Below are 27,603 nucleotides of genomic sequence, written 5' to 3' on the forward strand. Positions count from 1 at the left end.
CCGATTCACACCATCAGTCCAGTGAAATAAAAATGCAAGTTATTTAACTTTATGCTCCGATGTTCCTCGTAAGTAATAGGCAAATTACAACTGACCTCTGACCAGTGTTATCCTATAACAACTGACCTCTGACCAGTGTTATCCTATAGCAACTGACCTCTGACCAGTGTTATCCTATAGCAACTGACCTCTGACCAGTGATAACTTATAGCAGCTGAACTCTGACCAGTGATGCCTTATAGCAGCTGACCTCTCACCAGTGATACCTATAGCGACTGACCTCTGACCAGTGTTATCCTATAACAACTGACCTCTGACCAGTGTTATCCTATAACAACTGACCTCTGACCAGTGTATCCTATAACAACTGACCTCTGACCAGGTTATCCTATAACAACTGACCTCTGACCAGTGTTATCCTATAGCAACTGGAAAATAAAGAGAGCCGCACACTCTAGGAGCTCAGATGCAAAAATGTAATTACCAACGTTTCGACAGCCAAGCTGTCTTCATCAGGGTATAACCACAAACACTGCGGGATGACTCATTTATATAGTGTCAGAAGACACAGGTGTCTGTAATCATGGCCAAGAGTGGCCTAATGTCATTGGTTAATTATCAAATATTAAAATGTCATACAAAGAACAGCATACAAACAACAAATGGATAGCATACGATCATAGATTCATTTTAGACTACACAAGCTTACAAACAATTACAATGGCAAAGTCACAATAATCACAAGAATGGCTTCAGATCAAAGTCTACATTGAGACCGAAGGGAGCAAAGGGTCTTTAAGTTAAAGATCCAGGCAGCCTCTCGTTTTAACAATAAATTATCAAGGTCACCCCCTCTCCTAGGTAGGGTGACATGTTCGATGCCAATATAACGCAGAGACGAAATCGAGTGACCTCTGACCAGTGTTATCCTATAGCGACTGACCTCTGACCAGTGTTATCCTATAGCGACTGACCTCTGACCAGTGATACCTTATAGCAGCTGACCTCTGACCAGTGATGCCTTATAGCAGTGACCTCTCACCAGTGATACCTATAGCGACTGACCTCTGACCAGTGATACCCTATAGCGACTGACCTCTGACCAGTGTTATCCTATAGCAACTGACCTCTGACCAGTGTTATCCTATAGCGACTGACCTCTGACCAGTGATACCTATAGCGACTGACCTCTGACCAGTGATGCCTTATAGCAGCTGACCTCTGAACAGTGTTATCTTATAGCGACAGACCTCTGACCAGTGTTATCCTATAGCAACTGACCTCTGACCAGTGTTATCCTATAGCAGCTGACCTCTGACCAGTGTTATCCTATAGCAACTGACCTCTGACCAGTGATACCCTATAGCAGCTGACCTCTGACCAGTGATGCCTTATAGCAGCTGACCTCTCACCAGTGATACCTATAGCGACTGACCTCTGACCAGTGATACCCTATAGCGACTGACCTCTGACCAGTGTTATCCTATAGCAACTGACCTCTGACCAGTGTTATCCTATAGCGACTGACCTCTGACCAGTGATACCTATAGCGACTGACCTCTGACCAGTGATGCCTTATAGCAGCTGACCTCTGAACAGTGTTATCTTATAGCGACAGACCTCTGACCAGTGTTATCCTATAGCAACTGACCTCTGACCAGTGTTATCCTATAGCAGCTGACCTCTGACCAGTGTTATCCTATAGCAACTGACCTCTGACCAGTGATACCCTATAGCAACTGACCTCTGACCAGTGATACCCTATAGCAGCTGACCTCTGACCAGTGATACCTTATAGCAGCTGACCTCTGACCAGTGTTATCCTATAGCGACAGACCTCTGACCAGTGTTATGCTATAGCAACTGACCTCTGACCAGTGTTATCCTATAGCAACTGACCTCTGACCAGTGTTATCCTATAGCAACTGACCTCTGACCAGTGTTGTCCTATAGCGACAGACCTCTGACCCTTGTTATCCTATAGCAACTGACCTCTGACCAGTGTATTCTACAGCAACTGACCTCTGACCAGTGATACCCTATAGCAGCTGACCTCTGACCAGTGATACCTCATAGCAGCTGACCTCTGACCAGTGTTATCCTATAGCGACTGACCTCTGACCAGTGATGCCTTATAGCAGCTGACCTCTGACCTTATAGCAGCTGACCTCTGACCAGTGATACCTTATAGCAGCTGACCTCTGACCAGTGATACCTTATAGCAGCTGACCTCTGACCTTATAGCAGCTGACCTCTGACCAGTGATACCTTATAGCAGCTGACCTCTGACCAGTGATACCTTATAGAAATCAAATCGGAGGGTCTGCTGTCCGGACCTCTGGCAGTCTCTATGGGGGTGCCACAGGGTTCAATTCTTGGACCGACTCTCTTCTCTGTATACATCAATGAGGTCGCTCTTGCTGCTGGTGAGTCCCTGATCCACCTCTACGCAGACGACACCATTCTGTATACTTCCGGCCCTTCTTTGGACACTGTGTTAACAACCCTCCAGGCAAGCTTCAATGCCATACAACTCTCCTTCCGTGGCCTCCAATTGCTCTTAAATACAAGTAAAACTAAATGCATGCTCTTCAACCGATCGCTACCTGCACCTACCCGCCTGTCCAACATCACTACTCTGGACGGCTCTGACTTAGAATACGTGGACAACTACAAATACTTAGGTGTCTGGTTAGACTGTAAACTCTCCTTCCAGACCCATATCAAACATCTCCAATCCAAAGTTAAATCTAGAATTGGCTTCCTATTTCGCAACAAAGCATCCTTCACTCATGCTGCCAAACATACCCTTGTAAAACTGACCATCCTACCAATCCTCGACTTTGGCGATGTCATTTACAAAATAGCCTCCAATACCCTACTCAACAAATTGGATGCAGTCTATCACAGTGCAATCCGTTTTATCACCAAAGCCCCATATACTACCCACCATTGCGACCTGTACGCTCTCGTTGGCTGGCCCTCGCTTCATACTCGTCGCCAAACCCACTGGCTCCATGTCATCTACAAGACCCTGCTAGGTAAAGTCCCCCCTTATCTCAGCTCGCTGATCACCATAGCATCTCCCACCTGTAGCACACGCTCCAGCAGGTATATCTCTCTAGTCACCCCCAAAACCAATTCTTTCTTTGGCCGCCTCTCCTTCCAGTTCTCTGCTGCCAATGACTGGAACGAACTACAAAAATCTCTGAAACTGGAAACACTTATCTCCCTCACTAGCTTTAAGCACCAACTGTCAGAGCAGCTCACAGATTACTGCACCTGTACATAGCCCACCTATAATTTAGCCCAAACAACTACCTCTTTCCCAACTGTATTTAATTTTAATTAATTTATTTATTTTGCTCCTTTGCACCCCATTATTTTCATTTCTACTTTGCACATTCTTCCATTGCAAAACTACCATTCCAGTGTTTTACTTGCTATATTGTATTTACTTTGCCATCATGGCCTTTTTGCCTTTACCTCCCTTCTCACCTCATTTGCTCACATTGTATATAGACTTGTTTATACTGCATTATTGACTGTATGTTTGTTTTTACTCCATGTGTAACTCTGTGTCGTTGTATCTGTCGAACTGCTTTGCTTTATCTTGGCCAGGTCGCAATTGTAAATGAGAACTTGTTCTCAACTTGCCTACCTGGTTAAATAAAGGTGTTGTCAACTAGCCTACCTGGTTAAATAAAGGTGTTGTCAACTTGCCTACCTGGTTAAATAAAGGTAAAATAAAATAAATAAAATAAATAGCAGCTGACCTCTGACCAGTGATACCTTATAGCAGCTGACCTCTGACCTTATAGCAGCTGACCTCTGACCAGTGATACCTTATAGCAGCTGACCTCTGACCTTATAGCAGCTGACCTCTGACCAGTGATACCTTATAGCAGCTGACCTCTGACCTTATAGCAGCTGACCTCTGACCAGTGATACCTTATAGCAGCTGACCTCTGACCTTATAGCAGCTGACCTCTGACCAGTGATACCTTATAGCAGCTGACCTCTGACCTTATAGCAGCTGACCTCTGACCAGTGATACCTTATAGCAGCTGACCTCTGACCTTATAGCAGCTGACCTCTGACCAGTGATACCTTATAGCAGCTGACCTCTGACCTTATAGCAGCTGACCTCTGACCAGTGATACCTTATAGCAGCTGACCTCTGACCTTATAGCAGCTGACCTCTGACCAGTGATACCTTATAGCAGCTGACCTCTGACCTTATAGCAGCTGACCTCTGACCAGTGATACCTTATAGCCGCTGACCTCTGACCAGTGATACCTTATAGCAGCTGACCTCTGACCAGTGATACCTTATAGCAGCTGACCTCTGGACCTTACTAGCAGCTGACCTCTGACCAGTGATACCTTATAGGCAGCCTGACCTCTGACCAGTGATACTTTATAGCCGCTGACCTCTGACCAGTGATACCTTATAGCCGCTGACCTCTGACCAGTGATACCTTATAGCAGCTGACCTCTGACCAGTGATACCTTATAGCAGCTGACCTCTGACCGTGATACCTTATAGCCTAGCTTTGAGACTCGAGTTATGGTATCTAAGGGACTCTATGTTATTTATAATAAAGTGGTAGGCCAACATGGAGAAATCTGAAGGTCTCTTATTATATATGAAAAGAGGCAAATGCATAAAACAATTTATTTCCAGTCAACGTAAATAGCCTATCAGCTTTAGGAAATACGTTTTCATTGGACATAGTAGCTTTGCCCCGTGCTTTTCCCGCCCAGTAACTATAGTCAGGCCCTATAGGCTATTGATCGTTTAATTGATATCACGCGATACATTGTAGGGGCCAGCAGAGAATGCATTCGGCTTGCATTGGACAAAGAAAAGGTTAGTGACCGTTGTTCTAGTTTATATAGCCAGCAGGCATACCACCCTGCATACCACTGCTGGCTTGGCTTCTGAAGCTAAGCAGGGTTGGTCCTGGTTAGTCCCGGATGGAGACCAGATGCTGCTGGAAGTGGTGTTGGAGGGCCAGTAGGAGGCACTTTTTCCTCTGGTCGTAAAAACAAATATCCCAATTCCCCAGGGCAGTGATTGGGGACATTGCCCTGTGTAGGGTGCTGTCTTTCGGATGGGACCGTTAAACGGGTGTCCTGACTCTCTGAGGTCATTAAAGATCCCATGGCACTTACCTAAGAGTAGGGGTGTTAACCCCGGTGTCCTGGCTAATTCCCAATCTGGCCCTTAAACCATCACGGTCACCTAATAATCCCCAGTTTACAATTGGCTCATTCATCCCCCTCCTCTCCCCTGTAACTATTCCCCAGGTCGTTGCTGCAAATGAGAACGTGTTCTCAGTCAACTTACCTGGTAGAATAACAGATAAAATAAAATAGACTGTCTGCCTATTGTGATTAATACTGTTGTACCAGGGCATATGTTCTAGTCTATATAGACTGTCTGCCTTTTGTGATTCTTACTGTTGTACCAGGGCTCTAGTCTATATAGACTCTCTGCCTATGGTGATTAATACTGTTGTACCAGGGCTCTAGTCTATATAGACTGTCTGCCATTGTGATTAATACTGTTGTACCATGGCTCTAGTCTATATAGACTGTCTGCCTATTGTGGATTAATACTGTGTACCAGGGCTCTAGTCTATATAGACTGTCTGCCTATTGTGATTAATACTGTTGTACCAGGGCTCTAGTCTATATGACTGTCTGCCTATTGTGATTAATACTGTTGTACCAGGGCATTATGTTCTAGTCTATATAGACTGTCTGCCTTTTGTGATTATTACTGTTGTACCAGGGCTCTAGTCTATATAGACTCTCTGCCTATTGTGATAATACTGTTGTACCAGGGCTCTAGTCTATATAGACTGTCTGCCTATTGTGATTAATACTGTTGTACCAGGGCTCTAGTCTATATAGACTGTCTGCCTATTGTGATGAATACTGTTGTACCAGGGCTCTAGTCCTATATAGACTGTCTGCCTATTGTGATTAATACTGTTGTACCAGGGCTCTAGTCTATATAGACTGTCTGCCTATTGTGATTAATACTGTTGTACCAGGGCTCTAGTCTATATAGACTGTCTGCCTATTGTGATTAATACTGTTGTACCAGGGCTCTAGTCTATATAGACTGTCTGCCTATTGTGATGAATACTGTTGTACCAGGGCTCTAGTCTATATAGACTGTCTGCCTATTGTGATTAATACTGTTGTACCAGGGCTCTAGTCTATATAGACTGTCTGCCTATTGATGATTAATACTGTTGTACCAGGGCATTGTGCTCTAGTCTATATAGACTGTCTGCCTATTGTGATTAATACTGTTTGTACCAGGGCTCTAGTCTATATAGCTGTCTGCCTATTGTGATTAATACTGTTGTACCAGGGCATTATGTTTCTAATCTATATAGACTGTCTGCCTATTGTGATTAATACTGTTGTACAGGGCTCTAGTCTATATAGACTGTCTGCCTATTGTGATTAATACTGTTGTACCAGGCATTGTGCTCGAGTCTATATAGACTGTCTGCCCTATTGTGATTAATACTGTTGTACCAGGGCATTATGTTCTAGTCTATATAGACTGTCTGCCTATTGTGATTAATACTGTTGTAACCAGGGCTCTAGTCTATATAGACTGTCTGCCTATTGTGATGAATACTGTTGTACCAGGGCATTGTGTTCTAGTCTATATAGACTGTCACTATGGGTTATTATGTGTAGGTCTTGTGTGAGTCACATGTTAAATGCCAGAGTCATGGAGTAACGTAGGCCTGCAAGACCAGTTGGTCTGTAATGTGAATTCCATGTTAGATGGCTTTTATGTGTGCGATCGATTACAGTTAGGTAGGGTAGGCTTTTAGGATCATTTTATGATGATTGAGTGCTCCAAATTTTAGCCCACCTACATTTTTACTGGCCCCTGCCATCAATGCATTTCTGTCAATGCCACTGGAAATGTGTAGGGGCTTCGATTACTCTTACTAATTAATCCCTGTGACACGGGTGTGTGTGTGTGTGTGTGTGTGTGTGTGTGTGTGTGTGTGTGTGTGTGTGTGTATTATTGCTTCGAATACTCTTACTAAGTTAATCCCCGTGACACGGTGTGCGTGTGTGTGTGTATTGTTTAAAATACTCTTACTCGGTTTATTCCTGTGAGTGTGTGTGTGTGTGCGTGTGCGCGTGTGTGTGTGTGCGCGCGCGCACGTGCGTGTGCGTGTGTGTGTGTGCGTGCGTGCGTGTGTGTTCACAGTAGATCCCAGCTGTTCTGACAGGCGAAAGAAAATCTCTCAGCAGGCAGCTGTGTGAGGACAAATAACTCTCCTACCTCAGACACCTCGCTGTGTGTGTGTGTGTGTGGTGTGTGTGTGTGTGTGTGTGTGTGTGTGTGTGTGTGTGTGTGTGTGTGGTGTGTGTGTGTGTGTGTGTGTGTGTGTGTGTGTGTGTGTGTGTGTCTCACTAAACAGTGGCAGGGAAGCGGTAAATGAGTTTTGACTCATGCTGATGTGGAAACTGGTTCATGTATTTAAGGCAGGTTTTGACAGATGTCGGCTGTGTTATTGCTGTTATGCTGTTATGCTGTTATGCTGTTATGCTGCTCTTAACTGTGTCATCAAGACTGCGAGGGAAAACATCTGTATAAAAGGCTGTGTAGTTGACACGGTGAAGGCAGGTTAAAGGCTGTGTAGTTTACACGGTGAAGGCAGGTTAAAGGCTGTGTAGTTGACACGGTGAAGGCAGGTTAAAGGCTGTGTAGTTGACACGGTGAAGGCAGGTTAAGGCTGTGTAGTTGACACGGTGAAGGCAGGTTAAGGCTGTGTAGTTGACACGGTGAAGGCAGGTTAAGGCTGTGTAGTTTACACGGTGAAGGCATGTTAAGGCTGTGTAGTTGACACGGTGAAGGCAGGTTAAAGGCTGTGTAGTTTACACGGTGAAGGCAGGTTAAAGGCTGTGTAGTTGACACGGTGAAGGCAGGTTAAAGGCTGTGTAGTTTACATGGTGAAGGCAGGTTAAAGGCTGTGTAGTTTACACGGTGAATGCAGGTTAAAGGCTGTGTAGTTGACACGGTGAAGGCAGGTTAAGGCTGTGTAGTTGACACGGTGAAGGCAGGTTAAGGCTGTGTAGTTGACACGGTGAAGGCAGGTTAAGGCTGTGTAGTTGACACGGTGAAGGCAGGTTAAAGGCTGTGTAGTTGACAAGGTGAAGGCAGGTTAAGGCTGTGTAGTTGACACGGTGAAGGCAAGTTAAGGCTGTGTAGTTGACACGGTGAAGGCAGGTTAAAGGCTGTGTAGTTGACACGGTGTAGGCAGGTTAAAGGCTGTGTAGTTGACACGGTGAAGACAGGTTAAGGCTGTGTAGTTGACACAGTGAAGGCAGGTTAAGGCTGTGTAGTTGACACGGTGAAGGCAGGTTAAGGCTGTGTTTCTACACCTGCATTGCTTGCTGTTTGGGGTTTTAGGCTGGGTTTCTGTACAGCACTTTGAGATATCAGCTGATGTACGAAGGGCTATATAAATAAATTTGATTTGATTTGATTTGATTTGATTTGTGTAGTTTACACGGTGAAGGCAGGTTAAAGGCTGTGTAGTTGACACGGTGTAGGCAGGTTAAGGCTGTGTAGTTTACACGGTGAAGGCAGGTTAAAGGCTGTGTAGTTTACACGGTGAAGGCAGGTTAAGGCTTTGAGGGAAAACGTCTGTATGAACCAGCTGGGTCCCACTTTAAATGATGTGCAGCTAATTAAGGCTCCATAAACTCTTCATAAAGGCTTCATAAACACAACATACATGTTACAAATCATTTATAACCGTATGTCATGCTTTATAAAGGGTTCAATGCTTTATAAAGGGTTCATTTATAAAGGGTTCAAAAAGGATCTTTTTGCAGACATTTTGTTAGATCTTTTTGGAGAGAGATTTTGCTAGAGGTTGATTTTGCTGGGAGTTCATTGCTGAGAGTTGGACCTGAGCCCTAGGACCATGCCCCAGGACTACCTGACATGATGACTCCTTGCTGTCCCCAGTCCACCTGGCCATGCTGCTGCTCCAGTTTCAACTTCCACCTGACTGTGCTGCTGCTCTAGTTTCAACTGTTCTGCCTTATTATTATTCGACCATGCTGGTCATTTATGAACATTTGAACATCTTGGCCATGTTCTGTTATAATCTACACCCGGTACAGCCAGAAGAGGACTGGCCACCCCACATAGCCTGGTTCCTCTCTAGGTTTCTTCCTAGGTATTGGCCTTTCTAGGGAGTTTTTCCTAGCCACCGTGCTTCTACACCTGCATTGCCTGTTATGTGGCATAACTGTGTGACATAACCACTAATGTCAAACATGACATAACCCACTATGTCAAATATAACATAAATCTGTGCTTTATAAAGGGTGGCATAAGCACCCCTAAGTAAAGGCTATATTAATCATATTAAATTGAAGCAATTATATATACTTAAAAAATATTTTCACTCATGACTGGAAGTCTCTTTGGATAAAAGTGTCGGCTTTTTTGTAATTTAAAAAAATATATATTATATTTCACAAAAACATTTCCAAGATGGCACCTCTTTCCCTCCTGGCTGCTTAGTCAATATTTGACCTGACCTCAAAATGTCACACTTCTTTAATAGAAAAACAACAAAATAGATTTTTTTTTTTTTAACTCCCTTTTTCTCCCCAATTTCGTGGTATCCAATTGTTAGTAGTTACTATCTTGTCTCATCGCTACAACTCCCGTACGGGCTCGCCACAGGAGCCCGGCTCGCCACAGGAGCCCGGCCCGCCACAGGAGTCGCTAAGCAAAAAGGAGACCAAGTTTGTGAGAGGCTTTACAACTCAATGATAACTCAATGATAATTGAGTCTCCTCTAGAGCAGTGATGTTTTGGGGCTGTTGCTGGGCAACACAGACTTTCAACTCCCTCCAAATATTTTCTATGGGGTTGAGATCTGGAGACTGGCTAGGCCACTCCAGGACCTTGAAATGCTTCTTACGAAGCCACTCCTTCGTTGCCCGGGCGGTGTGTTTGGGATCATTGTCATGCTGAAAGACCCAGCCACGTTTCATCTTCAATGCCCTTGCTGATGGAAGGAGGTTTTCACTCAAAAAAGTGCACATCATGCTATACCTTACATGGCCCATAGAGGGTGCACTCCACCATTCACCGTTAAATGTGTAATTTTTTCACAATCAACATACTTTTTTGTTATTCCGCTTTGCAGTAATTACACTATGGAGTAATTACACTATGGAGTAATTACACTATGGAGTAATTACACTATGGAGTAATTACACTATGGAGTAATTACACTATGGAGTAATTACGCTATGGAGTAATTACACTATGGACATTAATAACTTGTGAATTATAATATTTCACAACCTTTATAATAATCTAAGGTAAACTATCCCGTGAAAAGGAACTCTCTTTAGTCAATCAACATATTCCACTTTACCATCAGTCTATGGTAAAGTGCACATCATGCTATTCCTTGCATGGCCCATAGAGGGTGCACTCCACCATCTCTTTCTGTTGAAGCGCAAGGCAGCCATGTTTTGCAGCTGAGGGAATAAGGAAAGCCTTTGGCAGATTCTCCCAGAGCAAACCAACCATGAAAAAATACTAACAAACTATCACTGATTACTGGTGTTGTTCTCCGTTGGTTCAGGTTGATCTCTCTTAGACCGGTCTTGTCTCTCCACTGATCTTCTTACATTATTGTGGATAAATAGGCAAGCAAAACCATAGCGTGTGAGAGAGAGAATCCCCCTCTCTCCCTATCCTCTCTCTCTCTGCATCCCTCTCTGCACCCCCCCTCTCTCCCCCTCTCTCTCTCTCTCTCAAACCGCACTCTCTCTCTCTCTCTTTCTCCCTATCCTCTCTCTCTCTGCATCCCTCTCTGTACCCCCCACTCTCTCTCTCTCTCTCTCTCTCTCTCTCTCTCTCTCTCTCTCAAACCGCACTCTCTCTCTCAAACCGCACTCTCTCTCTCTCTCTCTCTCTCTCCCTATCCTCTCTCTCTGCATCCCTCTCTGCACCCCCCACTCTCTCTCTCTCTCTCTCCCTCTCTCTCTCAAACCGCACTCTCTCTCTCCCTGCCAGAGTAGACATATTGACCCAGACTAAGGTATTTAAATACTGCACAGTGATTTTCTACCAGGGGGAGGGGGGATAAATGGGTCCTGTTTCAGCATAATTACTCCACGATGATTCTGTGGCTGAAAGACGCATACAGTTACTGCCCAGCTGGAACAACTGGGTGCAACAACGGTGAGGTTGTATTCTGGTTACTGTATGTGAAGCACATAAAATATGCTTTACCTCGGCGTGTAAAAGACGTACTTATCTTTTTGTAACATAAACCAGTTGGTTGTAATCTGGTTAGATGACATCTTTCACAACTCTTAGAACAAAACTAAAAAAACGATCATAAAAAATGTTTTTTTTTTCCAGAAGTTTGAAGCATATTTTCAGCAACTTTATCAACAAACACAAACCTATAAATAATAAATAATAAATAAATAATCATATAAAGTAATGGCCTTTCCCAATGCACAATTACTTTCCTTTCATTCTCTTCTTCTTTCTGTAAATATATGTGACCATCAATTAATCCAACTGAGTTTTAATGATTAATCACTTAATCGTTTGGTAAAACTATAGATGTTAAACTGGTCTGTCTACTATACATGCATTTAGAGAACTACAGTAATAAAAATGTGTTTAAAGTATAAACATCTAGAAGACATGTATGATACATGATAACATACATAATGACTACAGGTTATTGACTATTGATTCACATTGTGGAACCACAACTGGTCACCATATACCATATACCCATCAGAGAGGTGGACAAGGAGCCCCATCAGAGAGGTGGACAAGGAGCCCTCAGAGAGGTGGACAAGGAGCCCTCAGAGAGGTGGACAAGGAGCCCTCAGAGAGGTGGACAAGGAGCCCTCGGAGAGATGGACAAGGAGACATCAGAGAGGTGGACAAGAAGCCCTCAGAGAGGTGGACAAGGAGCCCCATCAGAGAGGTGGATCAGGAGCCCTCAGAGAGGTGGACAAGGAGCCCTCAGAGAGGTGGACAAGGAGCCCCATCAGAGAGGTGGACAAGGAGCCCCATCAGAGAGGTGGACAAGGAGCCCTCAGAGAGGTGGACAAGGAGCCCCATCAGAGAGGTGGACAAGGTGCACCATCAGAGAGGTGGACAAGGAGCCCCATCAGAGAGGTGGACAAGGAGCCCCATCAGAGAGGTGGACAAGGAGCCCCATCAGAGAGGTGGACAAGGAGCCCTCAGAGAGGTGGACAAGGAGCCCCATCAGAGAGGTGAACAAGGAGCCCCATCAGAGAGGTGGGCAAGGAGCCCTCAGAGAGGAAGACAAGGAGCCCCAACAGAGAGGTGGACAAGGAGCCCCATCAGAGAGGTGGACAAGGAGCCCCATCAGAGAGGTGGACAAGGAGCCCCATCCGAGAGGTGGACAAGGAGCCCCATCAGAGAGGTGGACAAGTAGCCCCATGAGAGAGGTGGACAAGGAGCCCTCAGAGAGGTGGACAAGGAGCCCTCAGAGAGGTGGACACGGAGCCCCATCAGAGAGGTGGACAAGGAGCACCATCAGAGAGGTGGACAAGGAGCCCCATCAGAGAGGTGGACAAGGAGCCCCATCAGAGAGGTGGACAAGGAGCCCCATCAGAGAGGTGGACAAGGAGCCCCATCAGAGAGGTGGACAAGGAGCCCCATCAGAGAGGTGGACAAGGAGCCCCATCAGAGAGGTGGACAAGGAGCCAACAGAGAGGTGGACAAGGAGCACCATCAGAGAGGTGGACAAGAAGCCCCATCAGAGAGAAGGACAAGGAGCCCCATCAGAGAGGTGGACAAGGAGCCCCATCAGAGAGGTGGACAAGGAGCCAACAGAGAGGTGGACAAGGAGCACCATCAGAGAGGTGGACAAGAAGCCCCATCAGAGAGGTGGACAAGGAGCCCCATCAGAGAGGTGGACAAGGAGCCCCATCCGAGAGGTGGGCAAGGAGCCCCATCAGAGAGGTGGACAAGGAGCCCCATCAGAGAGGTGGACAAGGAGCCCCATCAGAGAGGTGGACAAGGAGCCCCATCAGAGAGGTGGACAAGGAGCCCCATCAGAGAGGTGGACAAGGAGCCCTCAGAGAGGTGGACAAGGAGCCCTCAGAGAGGTGGACAAGGAGCCCTCAGAGAGGTGGACACGGAGCCCCATCAGAGAGGTGGACAAGGAGCCCCATCAGAGAGGTGGACAAGGAGCCCCATCAGAGAGGTGGACAAGGAGCCCCATCAGAGAGGTGGACAAGTAGCCCCATGAGAGAGGTGGACAAGGAGCCCTCAGAGAGGTGGACAAGGAGCCCTCAGAGAGGTGGACAAGGAGCCCTCAGAGAGGTGGACACGGAGCCCCATCAGAGAGGTGGACAAGGAGCACCATCAGAGAGGTGGACAAGGAGCCCCATCAGAGAGGTGGACAAGGAGCCCCATCAGAGAGGTGGACAAGGAGCCCCATCAGAGAGGTGGACAAGGAGCCCCATCAGAGAGGTGGACAAGGAGCCCCATCAGAGAGGTGGACAAGGAGCCCCATCAGAGAGGTGGGCAAGGAGCCCCATCAGAGAGGTGGGCAAGGAGCCCCATCAGAGAGGTGGACAAGGAGCCCCATCAGAGAGGTGGACAAGGAGCCCCATCAGAGAGGTGGACAACGAGCCCAATCAGAGAGGTGGACAAGGAGCCCCATCAGAGAGGTGAACAAGGAGCCCTCAGAGAGGTGGACAAGGAGCCCTCAGAGAGGTGGACAAGGAGCCCCATCAGAGAGGTGGGCAAGGAGCCCCATCAGAAAGGTGGGCAAGGAGCCCCATCAGAGAGGTGGGCAAGGAGCCCCATCAGAGAGGTGGGCAAGGAGCCCCATCAGAGAGGTGGACAAGGAGCCCCATCAGAGAGGTGGACAAGGAGCCCCATCAGAGAGGTGGACAAGGAGCCCCATCAGAGAGGTGGGCAAGGAGCCCTCAGAGAGGTGGACAAGGAGCCCCATCAGAGAGGTGGACAAGGAGCCCTCAGAGAGGTGGACAAGGAGCCCCATAAGAGAGGTGGACAAGGAGCCCCATCAGAGAGGTGGACAAGGAGCCCCATCAGAGAGGTGGACAAGGAGCCCCATCAGAGAGGTGGACAAGGAGCCCCATCAGAGAGGTGGACAAGGAGCCCTCAGAGAGGTGGACAAGGAGCCCCATAAGAGAGGTGGACAAGGAGCCCCATCAGAGAGTTGGACAAGGAGCCCCATCAGAGAGGTGGGCAAGGAGCCCCATCAGAGAGGTGGACAAGGAGCCCCATCAGAGAGGTGGACAAGGAGCCCCATCAGAGAGGTGGACAAGGAGCCCCATCAGAGAGGTGGACAAGGAGCCCCATCAGAGAGGTGGGCAAGGAGCCCCATCAGAGAGGTGGGCAAGGAGCCCCATCAGAGAGGTGGACAAGGAGCCCCATCAGAGAGGTGGACAAGGAGCCCCATCAGAGAGGTGGACAACGAGCCCAATCAGAGAGGTGGACAAGGAGCCCCATCAGAGAGGTGAACAAGGAGCCCTCAGAGAGGTGGACAAGGAGCCCTCAGAGAGGTGGACAAGGAGCCCCATCAGAGAGGTGGGCAAGGAGCCCCATCAGAAAGGTGGGCAAGGAGCCCCATCAGAGAGGTGGGCAAGGAGCCCCATCAGAGAGGTGGGCAAGGAGCCCCATCAGAGAGGTGGACAAGGAGCCCCATCAGAGAGGTGGACAAGGAGCCCCATCAGAGAGGTGGACAAGGAGCCCCATCAGAGAGGTGGGCAAGGAGCCCTCAGAGAGGTGGACAAGGAGCCCCATCAGAGAGGTGGACAAGGAGCCCTCAGAGAGGTGGACAAGGAGCCCCATAAGAGAGGTGGACAAGGAGCCCCATCAGAGAGGTGGACAAGGAGCCCCATCAGAGAGGTGGACAAGGAGCCCCATCAGAGAGGTGGACAAGGAGCCCCATCAGAGAGGTGGACAAGGAGCCCTCAGAGAGGTGGACAAGGAGCCCCATAAGAGAGGTGGACAAGGAGCCCCATCAGAGAGTTGGACAAGGAGCCCCATCAGAGAGGTGGGCAAGGAGCCCTCAGAGAGGTGGACAAGGAGCCCCATCAGAGAGGTGGACAAGGAGCCCCATCAGAGAGGTGGACAAGGAGTCCCATCAGAGAGGTGGACAAGGAGCCCCATCAGAGAAGAAGCTAGCCAGAAACTCCAAGAAACTAGCCTGAAACTAGCCAGAAGCTAATCCAGAAGCTAGTTCAGAAGCTAGTTAGCTCCTTTACTGGCAAATCGTTAGTATTCAGCTAACCACGGTTTGTGGTCATCAGCTATCCTTTAGCTCGAAAATCTATCGCCAGTTCTGTACGGCGCAGCGCGGCTCGGAACGGAACATACCGGACCAATTTTTCTCTCCATGTCCCTGGATTTCGACTGCTCTCTGGACATTCATACCCGGATCTCACAGCTAGCTAGCTGCTATCCGTGTGACTATCGGCCTTCGTCGATTCCGGAGCAAACATCAATTATTCCGGAGCTAGCAAGCTCCGTCAATCACTCCTGAGTTCCATCAATCACACCTGGGCTGCAGTCACCTATCCGGACCCGTTTTACTGCCTTCGCGGAGCCCCACCGGGCCTTCACAACTGGACTGCCGACGTTATCTACCCGAAGGAGTTATTCGGCTGGCTCCTCAGTCGCGACGTTACCTGAACGCCCATCTGCGGCCTGCTAACCGTTAGCTGTCTTACCGGCTGCTATCTGAATAGACAATCGGACAATTTTTTTTTATTTTAATTTTTTTATTATTATTATTATGTTTTCTTCTTGGGCCTCTATAACTATATCTATTGTTTTTATTTTTGTTGTTGTTGTGTGATTTGGATTAATCCCCTCTACCACACAGAACCCCACTAATCTACTGACGGAACGCAAGAGGTAGCTAACAACAGACCTCCATCCTATGCTAGCTTGCTACCGATGCCCTGGCTAGCTGTCTAAATCACCAACCAACCTCTCCACTCACCGGACCCTTTTGATCACTCGACTAAGCATGCCTCTCCTTAATGTCAATATGTCTTGTCCATTTCTGTTCTGGTTAGTGTTTATTGGCTTATTTCACTGTAGAGCCTCTAGTCCTGCTCACTATACCTTATCCAACCTATTAGTTCCACCACCCACACATGCAATGACATCTCCTGGTTTCAACGATGTTTCTAGAGACAATATCTCTCTCTTCATCACTCAATACCTAGGTTTACCTCCACTGTATTCACATCCTACCATACATTTGTCTGTACATTATACCTTGATGCTATTTTATCGCCCCCAGAAACCTCCTTTTACTCTATGTTCCAGACGTTCTAGACGACCAATTCTCATAGCTTTTAGCCGTACCCTTATTCTACTCCTCCTATGTTCCTCTGGCGATGTAGAGGTGAATCCAGGCCCTGCAGTGCCTGGCTCCACTCCTATTCCCCAGGCGCTCTCTTTTGACGACTTCTGTAACCGTAATAGCCTTGGTTTCATGCATGTTAACATTAGAAGCCTCCTCCCTAAGTTTGTTCTATTCACTGCTTTAGCACACTCTGCCAACCCGGATGTTCTAGCTGTGTCTGAATCCTGGCTTAGGAAGACCACCAAAAACTCAGACATTTTAATTCCAAACGACAACATTTTCAGACAAGATAGAACTGCCAAAGGGGGCGGTGTTGCAATCTACTGCAAAAATAGCCTGCAGAGTTCTGTCCTACTATCCAGGTCTGTACCCAAACAATTTGAACTTCTACTTTTAAAAATCCACCTCTCTAAAAACAAGTCTCTCACCGTTGCCGCCTGCTATAGACCACCCTCTGCCCCCAGCTGTGCTCTGGACACCATATGTGAACTGATTGCCCCCCATCTATCTTCAGAGTTCGTGCTGCTAGGCGACCTAAACTGGAACATGCTTAACACCCCAGCCATCCTACAATCTAAACTTGATGCCCTCAATCTCACACAAATTATCAATGAACCTACCAGGTACCTCCCCAAAACCTTAAACACGGGCACCCTCATAGATATCATCCTAACCAACTTCCCCTCTAAATACACCTCTGCTGTCTTCAACCAAGATCTCAGCGATCACTGCCTCATTGCCTGCATCCGTAATGGGTCAGCGGTCAAACGACCTCCACTCATCACTGTAAAACGCTCCCTGAAACACTTCTGCGAGCAGGCCTTTCTAATCGACCTGGCCGGGGTATCCTGGAAGGATATTGATCTCATCCCGTCAGTAGAGGATGCCTGGATATTTTTTTTAAATGCCTTCCTAACCATCCTAAATAAACATGCCCCATTCAAGAAATTTAGAACCAGGAACAGATATAGCCCTTGGTTCTCCCCAGACCTGACTGCCCTTAACCAACACAAAAACATCCTATGGCGTTCTGCATTAGCATCGAACAGCCCCCGTGATATGCAGCTGTTCAGGGAAGCTAGAAATCATTATACACAGGCAGTTAGAAAAGCCAAGGCTAGCTTTTTCAAGCAGAAATTTGCTTCCTGCAACACTAACTCAAAAAGTTCTGGGACACTGTAAAGTCCATGGAGAATAAGAACACCTCCTCCCAGCTGCCCACTGCACTGAAGATAGGAAACACTGTCACCACTGATAAATCCACCATAATTGAGAATTTCAATAAGCATTTTTCTACGGCTGGCCATGCTTTCCACCTGGCTACTCCTACCCCGGACAACAGCACTGCACCCCCAACAGCAACTCGCCCAAGCCTTCCCCATTTCTCCTTCTCCCAAATCCATTCAGCTGATGTTCTGAAAGAGCTGCAAAATCTGGACCCCTACAAATCAGCCGGGCTAGACAATCTGGACCCTTTCTTTCTAAAATTATCTGCTGAAATTGTTGCAACCCCTATTACTAGCCTGTTCAACCTCTCTTTCGTGTCGTCTGAGATTCCCAAAGATTGGAAAGCAGCTGCGGTCATCCCCCTCTTCAAAGGGGGGGACACTCTTGACCCAAACTGCTACAGACCTATATCTATCCTACCGTGCCTTTCTAAGGTCTTCGAAAGCCAAGTCAACAAACAGATTACCGACCATTTCGAATCTCACCATACCTTCTCTGCTATGCAATCTGGTTTCAGAGCTGGTCATGGGTGCACCTCAGCCACGCTCAAGGTCCTAAACGATATCTTAACCGCCATCGATAAGAAACATTACTGTGCAGCCGTATTCATTGATCTGGCCAAGGCTTTCGACTCTGTCAATCACCATATCCTCATCGGCAGACTCGACAGCCTTGGTTTCTCAAATGATTGCCTCGCCTGGTTCACCAACTACTTCTCTGATAGAGTTCAGTGTGTCAAATCGGAGGGTCTGCTGTCCGGACCTCTGGCAGTCTCTATGGGGGTGCCACAGGGTTCAATTCTTGGACCGACTCTCTTCTCTGTATACATCAATGAGGTCGCTCTTGCTGCTGGTGAGTCCCTGATCCACCTCTACGCAGACGACACCATTCTGTATACTTCCGGCCCTTCTTTGGACACTGTGTTAACAACCCTCCAGGCAAGCTTCAATGCCATACAACTCTCCTTCCGTGGCCTCCAATTGCTCTTAAATACAAGTAAAACTAAATGCATGCTCTTCAACCGATCACTACCTGCACCTACCCGCCTGTCCAACATCACTACTCTGGACGGCTCTGACTTAGAATACGTGGACAACTACAAATACTTAGGTGTCTGGTTAGATTGTAAACTCTCCTTCCAGACCCATATCAAACATCTCCAATCCAAAGTTAAATCTAGAATTGGCTTCCTATTTCGCAACAAAGCATCCTTCACTCATGCTGCCAAACATACCCTTGTAAAACTGACCATCCTACCAATCCTCGACTTTGGCGATGTCATTTACAAAATAGCCTCCAATACCCTACTCAACAAATTGGATGCAGTCTATCACAGTGCAATCCGTTTTATCACCAAAGCCCCATATACTACCCACCATTGCGACCTGTACGCTCTCGTTGGCTGGCCCTCGCTTCATACTCGTCGCCAAACCCACTGGCTCCATGTCATCTACAAGACCCTGCTAGGTAAAGTCCCCCCTTATCTCAGCTCGCTGGTCACCATAGCATCTCCCACCTGTAGCACACGCTCCAGCAGGTATATCTCTCTAGTCACCCCCAAAACCAATTCTTTCTTTGGCCGCCTCTCCTTCCAGTTCTCTGCTGCCAATGACTGGAACGAACTACAAAAAATCTCTGAAACTGGAAACACTTATCTCCCTCACTAGCTTTAAGCACCAACTGTCAGAGCAGCTCACAGATTACTGCACCTGTACATAGCCCACCTATAATTTAGCCCAAACAACTACCTCTTTCCCAACTGTATTTAATTTTTATTTATATATTTATTTTGCTCCTTTGCACCCCATTATTTTTTATTTCTACTTTGCACATTCTTCCATTGCAAAACTACCATTCCAGTATTTTACTTGCTATATTGTATTTACTTTGCCATCATGGCCTGTTTTGCCTTTACCTCCCTTCTCACCTCATTTGCTCACATTGTATATAGACTTGGTTATACTGCATTATTGACTGTATGTTTGTTTTTACTCCATGTGTAACTCTGTGTCGTTTTATCTGTCGAACTGCTTTGCTTTATCTTGGCCAGGTCGCAATTGTAAATGAGAACTTGTTCTCAACTTGCCTACCTGGTTAAATAAAGGTAAAATAAAAATAAAAAATAAAGAGAGGTGGACAAGGAGCCCCATCAGAGAGGTGGGCAAGGAGCCCCTTCAGAGAGGTGGACAAGGAGCCCCATCAGAGAGGTGGACAAGGAGCCCCATCAGAGAGGTGGGCAAGGAGCCCTCAGAGAGGTGGACAAGGAGCCCCATCAGAGAGGTGGACAAGGAGCCCCATCAGAGAGGTGGACAAGGAGCCCCATCAGAGAGGTGGACAAGGAGCCCCATCAGAGAGGTGGACAAGGAGCCCCATCAGAGAGGTGGACAAGGAGCCCCATCAGAGAGGTGGGCAAGGAGCCCCATCAGAGAGGTGGGCAAGGAGCCCCATCAGATAGGTGGGCAAGGAGCCCCATCAGAGAGGTGGACAAGGAGCCCCATCAGAGAGGTGGACAAGGAGCCCCATCAGAGAGGTGGGCAAGGAGCCCCATCAGAGAGGTGGGCAAGGAGCCCCATCAGAGAGGTGGACGAGGAGCCCCATCAGAGAGGTGGACAAGGAGCCCCATCAGAGAGGTGGACAAGGAGCCCCATCAGAGAGGTGGACAAGGAGCCCCATCAGAGAGGTGGACAAGGAGCCCCATCAGAGAGGTGGACAAGGAGCCCCATCAGAGAGGTGGACAAGGAGCCCCATCAGAGAGGTGGACAAGGAGCCCCATCAGAGAGGTGGGCAAGGAGCCCCATCAGAGAGGTGGACAAGGAGCCCCATCAGAGAGGTGGACAAGGAGCCCCATCAGAGAGGTGGGAAAGGTGCCCCATCAGAGAGTGGACAAGGAGCACCATCAGAGAGGTGGACAAGGAGCCCCATCAGAGAGGTGGGCAAGGAACCCCATCAGAGAGGTGGGCAAGGAGACCCATCAGAGAGGTGGACAAGGAGCCCCATCAGAGAGGTGGGAAAGGTGCCCCATCAGAGAGTGGACAAGGAGCACCATCAGAGAGGTGGACAAGGAGCCCCATCAGAGAGGTGGGCAAGGAACCCCATCAGAGAGGTGGGCAAGGAGACCCATCAGAGAGGTGGACAAGGAGCCCCATCAGAGAGGTGGGAAAGGAGCCCCATCAGAGAGGTGGACAAGGAGCCCCATCAGAGAGGTGGACAAGGAGCCCCATCAGAGAGGTGGACAAGGAGCCCCATCAGAGAGGTGGACAAGGAGCCCTCAGAGAGGTGGACAAGGAGCCCTCAGAGAGGTGGACACGGAGCCCCATCAGAGAGGAGGACAAGGAGCCCCATCAGAGAGGTGGGCAAGGAGCCCCATCAGAGAGGTGGGCAAGGAGCCCCATCAGAGAGGTGGACAAGGAGCCCCATCAGAGAGGTGGGAAAGGTGCCCCATCAGAGAGTGGACAAGGAGCACCATCAGAGAGGTGGACAAGGAGCCCCATCAGAGAGGTGGGCAAGGAACCCCATCAGAGAGGTGGGCAAGGAGACCCATCAGAGAGGTGGACAAGGAGCCCCATCAGAGAGGTGGGAAAGGAGCCCCATCAGAGAGGTGGACAAGGAGCCCCATCAGAGAGGTGGACAAGGAGCCCCATCAGAGAGGTGGGCAAGGAGCCCCATCAGAGAGGTGGACAAGGAGCCCTCAGAGAGGTGGACAAGGAGCCCTCAGAGAGGTGGACACGGAGCCCCATCAGAGAGGTGGACAAGGAGCCCCATCTGAGAGGTGGACAAGGAGCCCCATCAGAGAGGTGGACAAGGAGCCCCATCAGAGAGGTGGACAAGGAGCCCCATCAGAGAGGTGGACAAGAAGCCCCATCAGAGAGGTGGACAAGGAGCCCCATCAGAGAGGTGGACAAGGAGCCCCATCAGAGAGGTGGACAAGGAGCCCCATCAGAGAGGTGGACAAGGAGCCCTCAGAGAGGTGGACAAGGAGCCCCATCAGAGAGGTGAACAAGGAGCCCCATCAGAGAGGTGGGCAAGGAGCCCCATCATAGAGGTGGGCAAGGAGCCCCATCAGAGAGGTGGACAAGGAGCCCCATCAGAGAGGTGGACAAGGAGCCCCATCAGAGAGGTGGACAAGGAGCCCCATCAGAGAGGTGGACAAGGAGCCCTCAGAGAGGTGGACAAGGAGCCCCATCAGAGAGGTGAACAAGGAGCCCCATCAGAGAGGTGGGCAAGGAGCCCCATCAGAGAGGTGGACAAGGAGCCCCATCAGAGAGGTGGACAAGGAGCCCCATCAGAGAGGTGGACAAGAAGCCCCATCAGAGAGGTGGACAAGGAGCCCCATCAGAGAGGTGGACAAGGAGCCCCATCAGAGAGGTGGACAAGGAGCCCCATCAGAGAGGTGGACAAGGAGCCCTCAGAGAGGTGGACAAGGAGCCCCATCAGAGAGGTGAACAAGGAGCCCCATCAGAGAGGTGGGCAAGGAGCCCCATCATAGAGGTGGGCAAGGAGCCCCATCAGAGAGGTGGACAAGGAGCCCCATCAGAGAGGTGGACAAGGAGCCCCATCAGAGAGGTGGACAAGGAGCCCTCAGAGAGGTGGACAAGGAGCCCCATCAGAGAGGTGGACAAGGAGCCCCATCAGAGAGGTGGACAAGGAGCCCCATCAGAGAGGTGGACAAGGAGCCCCATCAGAGAGTTGGACAAGGAGCCCCATCAGAGAGGTGGACAAGGAGCCCCATCAGAGAGGTGGGCAAGGAGCCCTCAGAGAGGTGGACAAGGAGCCCCATCAGAGAGGTGGACAGCGAGCCCCATCAGAGAGGTGGACAAGGAGCCCCATCAGAGAGGTGAACAAGGAGCCCTCAGAGAGGTGGACAAGGAGCCCTCAGAGAGGTGGACAAGGAGCCCTCAGAGAGGTGGACAAGGAGCCCCATCAGAAAGGTGGGCAAGGAGCCCCATCAGAGAGGTGGGCAAGGAGCCCCATCAGAGAGGTGGACAAGGAGCCATCAGAGAGGTGGACAAGGAGCCCTCAGAGAGGTGGACAAGGAGCCCCATCAGAGAGGTGGACAAGGAGCCCCATCAGAGGGGTGGGCAAGGAGCCCTCAGAGAGGTGGACAAGGAGCCCCATCAGAGAGGTGGACAAGGAGCCCCATCAGAGAGGTGGACAAGGAGCCCCATCAGAGAGGTGGACAAGGAGCCCCATCAGAGAGGTGGACAAGGAGCCCCATCAGAGAGGTGGATAAGGAGCCCCATCAGAGAGGTGGACAAGGAGCCCCATCAGAGAGGTGGACAAGGAGCCCCATCAGAGAGGTGGACAAGGAGCCCCATCAGAGAGGTGGGCAAGGAGCCCCATCAGAGAGGTGGGCAAGGAGCCCCATCAGAGGGGTGGGCAAGGAGCCCCATCAGAGAGGTGGACAAGGAGCCCCATCAGAGAGGTGGGCAAGGAGCCCCATCAGAGAGGTGGACAAGGAGCCCCATCAGAGAGGTGGACAAGGAGCCCCATCAGAGAGGTGGACAAGGAGCCCCATCAGAGAGGTGGACAAGGAGCCCCATCAGAGAGGTGGACAAGGAGCCCCATCAGAGAGGTGGACAAGGAGCCCCATCAGAGAGGTGGGCAAGGAGCCCCATCAGAGAGGTGGACAAGGAGCCCCATCAGAGAGGTGGACAAGGAGCCCCATCAGAGAGGTGGGAAAGGTGCCCCATCAGAGAGTGGACAAGGAGCACCATCAGAGAGGTGGACAAGGAGCCCCATCAGAGAGGTGGGCAAGGAACCCCATCAGAGAGGTGGGCAAGGAGACCCATCAGAGAGGTGGACAAGGAGCCCCATCAGAGAGGTGGGAAAGGTGCCCCATCAGAGAGTGGACAAGGAGCACCATCAGAGAGGTGGACAAGGAGCCCCATCAGAGAGGTGGGCAAGGAACCCCATCAGAGAGGTGGGCAAGGAGACCCATCAGAGAGGTGGACAAGGAGCCCCATCAGAGAGGTGGGAAAGGAGCCCCATCAGAGAGGTGGACAAGGAGCCCCATCAGAGAGGTGGACAAGGAGCCCCATCAGAGAGGTGGACAAGGAGCCCCATCAGAGAGGTGGACAAGGAGCCCTCAGAGAGGTGGACAAGGAGCCCTCAGAGAGGTGGACACGGAGCCCCATCAGAGAGGAGGACAAGGAGCCCCATCAGAGAGGTGGGCAAGGAGCCCCATCAGAGAGGTGGGCAAGGAGCCCCATCAGAGAGGTGGACAAGGAGCCCCATCAGAGAGGTGGGAAAGGTGCCCCATCAGAGAGTGGACAAGGAGCACCATCAGAGAGGTGGACAAGGAGCCCCATCAGAGAGGTGGGCAAGGAACCCCATCAGAGAGGTGGGCAAGGAGACCCATCAGAGAGGTGGACAAGGAGCCCCATCAGAGAGGTGGGAAAGGAGCCCCATCAGAGAGGTGGACAAGGAGCCCCATCAGAGAGGTGGACAAGGAGCCCCATCAGAGAGGTGGGCAAGGAGCCCCATCAGAGAGGTGGACAAGGAGCCCTCAGAGAGGTGGACAAGGAGCCCTCAGAGAGGTGGACACGGAGCCCCATCAGAGAGGTGGACAAGGAGCCCCATCTGAGAGGTGGACAAGGAGCCCCATCAGAGAGGTGGACAAGGAGCCCCATCAGAGAGGTGGACAAGGAGCCCCATCAGAGAGGTGGACAAGAAGCCCCATCAGAGAGGTGGACAAGGAGCCCCATCAGAGAGGTGGACAAGGAGCCCCATCAGAGAGGTGGACAAGGAGCCCCATCAGAGAGGTGGACAAGGAGCCCTCAGAGAGGTGGACAAGGAGCCCCATCAGAGAGGTGAACAAGGAGCCCCATCAGAGAGGTGGGCAAGGAGCCCCATCATAGAGGTGGGCAAGGAGCCCCATCAGAGAGGTGGACAAGGAGCCCCATCAGAGAGGTGGACAAGGAGCCCCATCAGAGAGGTGGACAAGGAGCCCTCAGAGAGGTGGACAAGGAGCCCCATCAGAGAGGTGGACAAGGAGCCCCATCAGAGAGGTGGACAAGGAGCCCCATCAGAGAGGTGGACAAGGAGCCCCATCAGAGAGGTGGACAAGGAGCCCCATCAGAGAGGTGGACAAGGAGCCCCATCAGAGAGGTGGGCAAGGAGCCCTCAGAGAGGTGGACAAGGAGCCCCATCAGAGAGGTGGACAGCGAGCCCCATCAGAGAGGTGGACAAGGAGCCCCATCAGAGAGGTGAACAAGGAGCCCTCAGAGAGGTGGACAAGGAGCCCTCAGAGAGGTGGACAAGGAGCCCTCAGAGAGGTGGACAAGGAGCCCCATCAGAAAGGTGGGCAAGGAGCCCCATCAGAGAGGTGGGCAAGGAGCCCCATCAGAGAGGTGGACAAGGAGCCATCAGAGAGGTGGACAAGGAGCCCTCAGAGAGGTGGACAAGGAGCCCCATCAGAGAGGTGGACAAGGAGCCCCATCAGAGGGGTGGGCAAGGAGCCCTCAGAGAGGTGGACAAGGAGCCCCATCAGAGAGGTGGACAAGGAGCCCCATCAGAGAGGTGGACAAGGAGCCCCATCAGAGAGGTGGACAAGGAGCCCCATCAGAGAGGTGGACAAGGAGCCCCATCAGAGAGGTGGATAAGGAGCCCCATCAGAGAGGTGGACAAGGAGCCCCATCAGAGAGGTGGACAAGGAGCCCCATCAGAGAGGTGGACAAGGAGCCCCATCAGAGAGGTGGGCAAGGAGCCCCATCAGAGAGGTGGGCAAGGAGCCCCATCAGAGGGGTGGGCAAGGAGCCCCATCAGAGAGGTGGACAAGGAGCCCCATCAGAGAGGTGGGCATGGGCCCAGAGCGAGAGAGAGATCTGTTTTTTGGTGACATCAACAACAACAAAGAATCCCACTGCTTGTATTCTAGCCTGCAGAGTTATCGATCCACATGCCCTGCACCACCAGATTAATGAGGAAGGGTCCATTACACACAAACACATGACCACACACACACACTACATCACAGATGAAGATGCAATTCTTACACAAGATAGAGGTACTAGAGAGAGAGAATGAATAGAGGAACAAAACAGAGAGAGGCAAAAAGAGAAGAGTCAGAAACGAGGGAGATGAGGAGAATGACAAAGAGAGGAGAGGAATACGGTGTGTGCACCATTCACACAACTCACTGTGGGACCAGGATTAACAGCTGGGATAATCACTGATCTTGGATCAGGTTTAGTAACAGTTAACAACAGTAGACGTTCTAAACAGGGAGAATGACTGATCTTGGATCAGTTTAACAGTAGGTATCCAGATCAGATCACCCCTCAGATCACCTGCACTACCCATTCAGTCTCAAGCACCGTCTCCATGTTTCCATGCATATTGTACACCGCTCACCCACACTGCTTACCCACACTGCTCACCCACACTGCTTACCCACACCGCTCACCCACACTGCTCACCCACACCGCTCACCCACACCGCTCACCCACACCGCTCACCCACACCGCTCACCCACACCGTTCACCCACATCGCTCACCCACATCGCTCACCCACACCGTTCACCCACACTGCTCACCCACACTGCTCACCCACACTGCTCACCCACACCACTCACCCACACAGCTCACCCACACTGCTTACCCACACTGCTCACCCACACTGCTCACCCACACTGAAAGTCACTGCTCACCCACACTGGTGTACACTGCTCACCCACACTGAAGTACACTGCTCACCCACACTGCTCACCCACACTGCTCACCCACACTGAAGTACACTGCTCACCCACACTGAAGTACACTGTTCACCCACACTGAAGTACACTGCTCACCCACACTGAAGTACACTGCACACCCACACTGCTCACCCACACTGAAGTACACTGTTCACCCACACTGAAGTACACTGCTCACCCACACTGTTCACCCACACTGAAGTACACTGCTCACCCACACTGTTCACCCACACTGAAGTACACTGTTCACCCACACGGCTCACCCACACTGAAGTACACTGCTCACCCACACTGCTCATCCACACTGCTCACCCACACTGAAGTACACTGTTCACCCATACTGAAGTACACTGCTCACCCACACTGCTCACCCACACTGGTCACCCACACTACTCATCCACACTGCTCACCCACACTGAAGGACACTACAAGGTCGCAGCCATTTCCATTTGGACTCTTATCGCAGTACTGGAGTTTCATTCATAAGGACTTCTCTCCAGGATGAAAAGGAATTTTCAATTACAGCTCCAGGCATACTGTGCAGCAACTGATAATTAACAATAATAATGATGGGGGAAATGAGTGAATTTGAGCTCTGGGAGTGAGGATGCTTATCTAGCAACTGTAATGTGTGTTCGTTTTGGTGTTTTTGTTAGAGTAGGTTACCTCAGATGTATAGAAAATATACACACACACACACACACACACACACACACACACACACACACACACACACACACACACACACACACACACACACACACACACACACACACACACACACACACATGGTCTGTTGCAGGTGGGGAGGCTTACTTGGTTGATCCAAGCCAAGCCTGAAAGTAGGCCAATGCCCCTGAGAGTAACAAGAGAAAGCAGTGTCACAATCTGTCACCTTCTGGAGTTGGGAGAATGATCATGTGTGTGTCTCTCTCTCTCTCCCTCTCTCTCCCTCTCTGTCTCTCTCTCCCTCTCTCTCCCTCTCTGTCTCTCTCTCCCTCTCTCTCCCTCTCTGTCTCTCTCTCCCTCTCTCTCCCTCTCTGTCTCTCTCTCCCTCTCTCTCCCTCTCTGTCTCTCTCTCCCTCTCTCTCTCTCTCTCCCTCTCTCTCCCTCTCTGTCTCTCTCTCCCTCTCTCCCTCTCTCTCCCTCTCTCTCCCTCTCTGTCTCTCTCTGTCTCTCTCTCCCTCTCTCTCCCTCTCTGTCTCTCTCTGTTTCTCTCTCCCTCTCTCCCTCTCTCTCCC

Source organism: Oncorhynchus kisutch, linkage group LG10, assembly GCF_002021735.2.
Source record: "Oncorhynchus kisutch isolate 150728-3 linkage group LG10, Okis_V2, whole genome shotgun sequence".
NCBI classification, from domain to species: domain Eukaryota; kingdom Metazoa; phylum Chordata; class Actinopteri; order Salmoniformes; family Salmonidae; genus Oncorhynchus; species Oncorhynchus kisutch.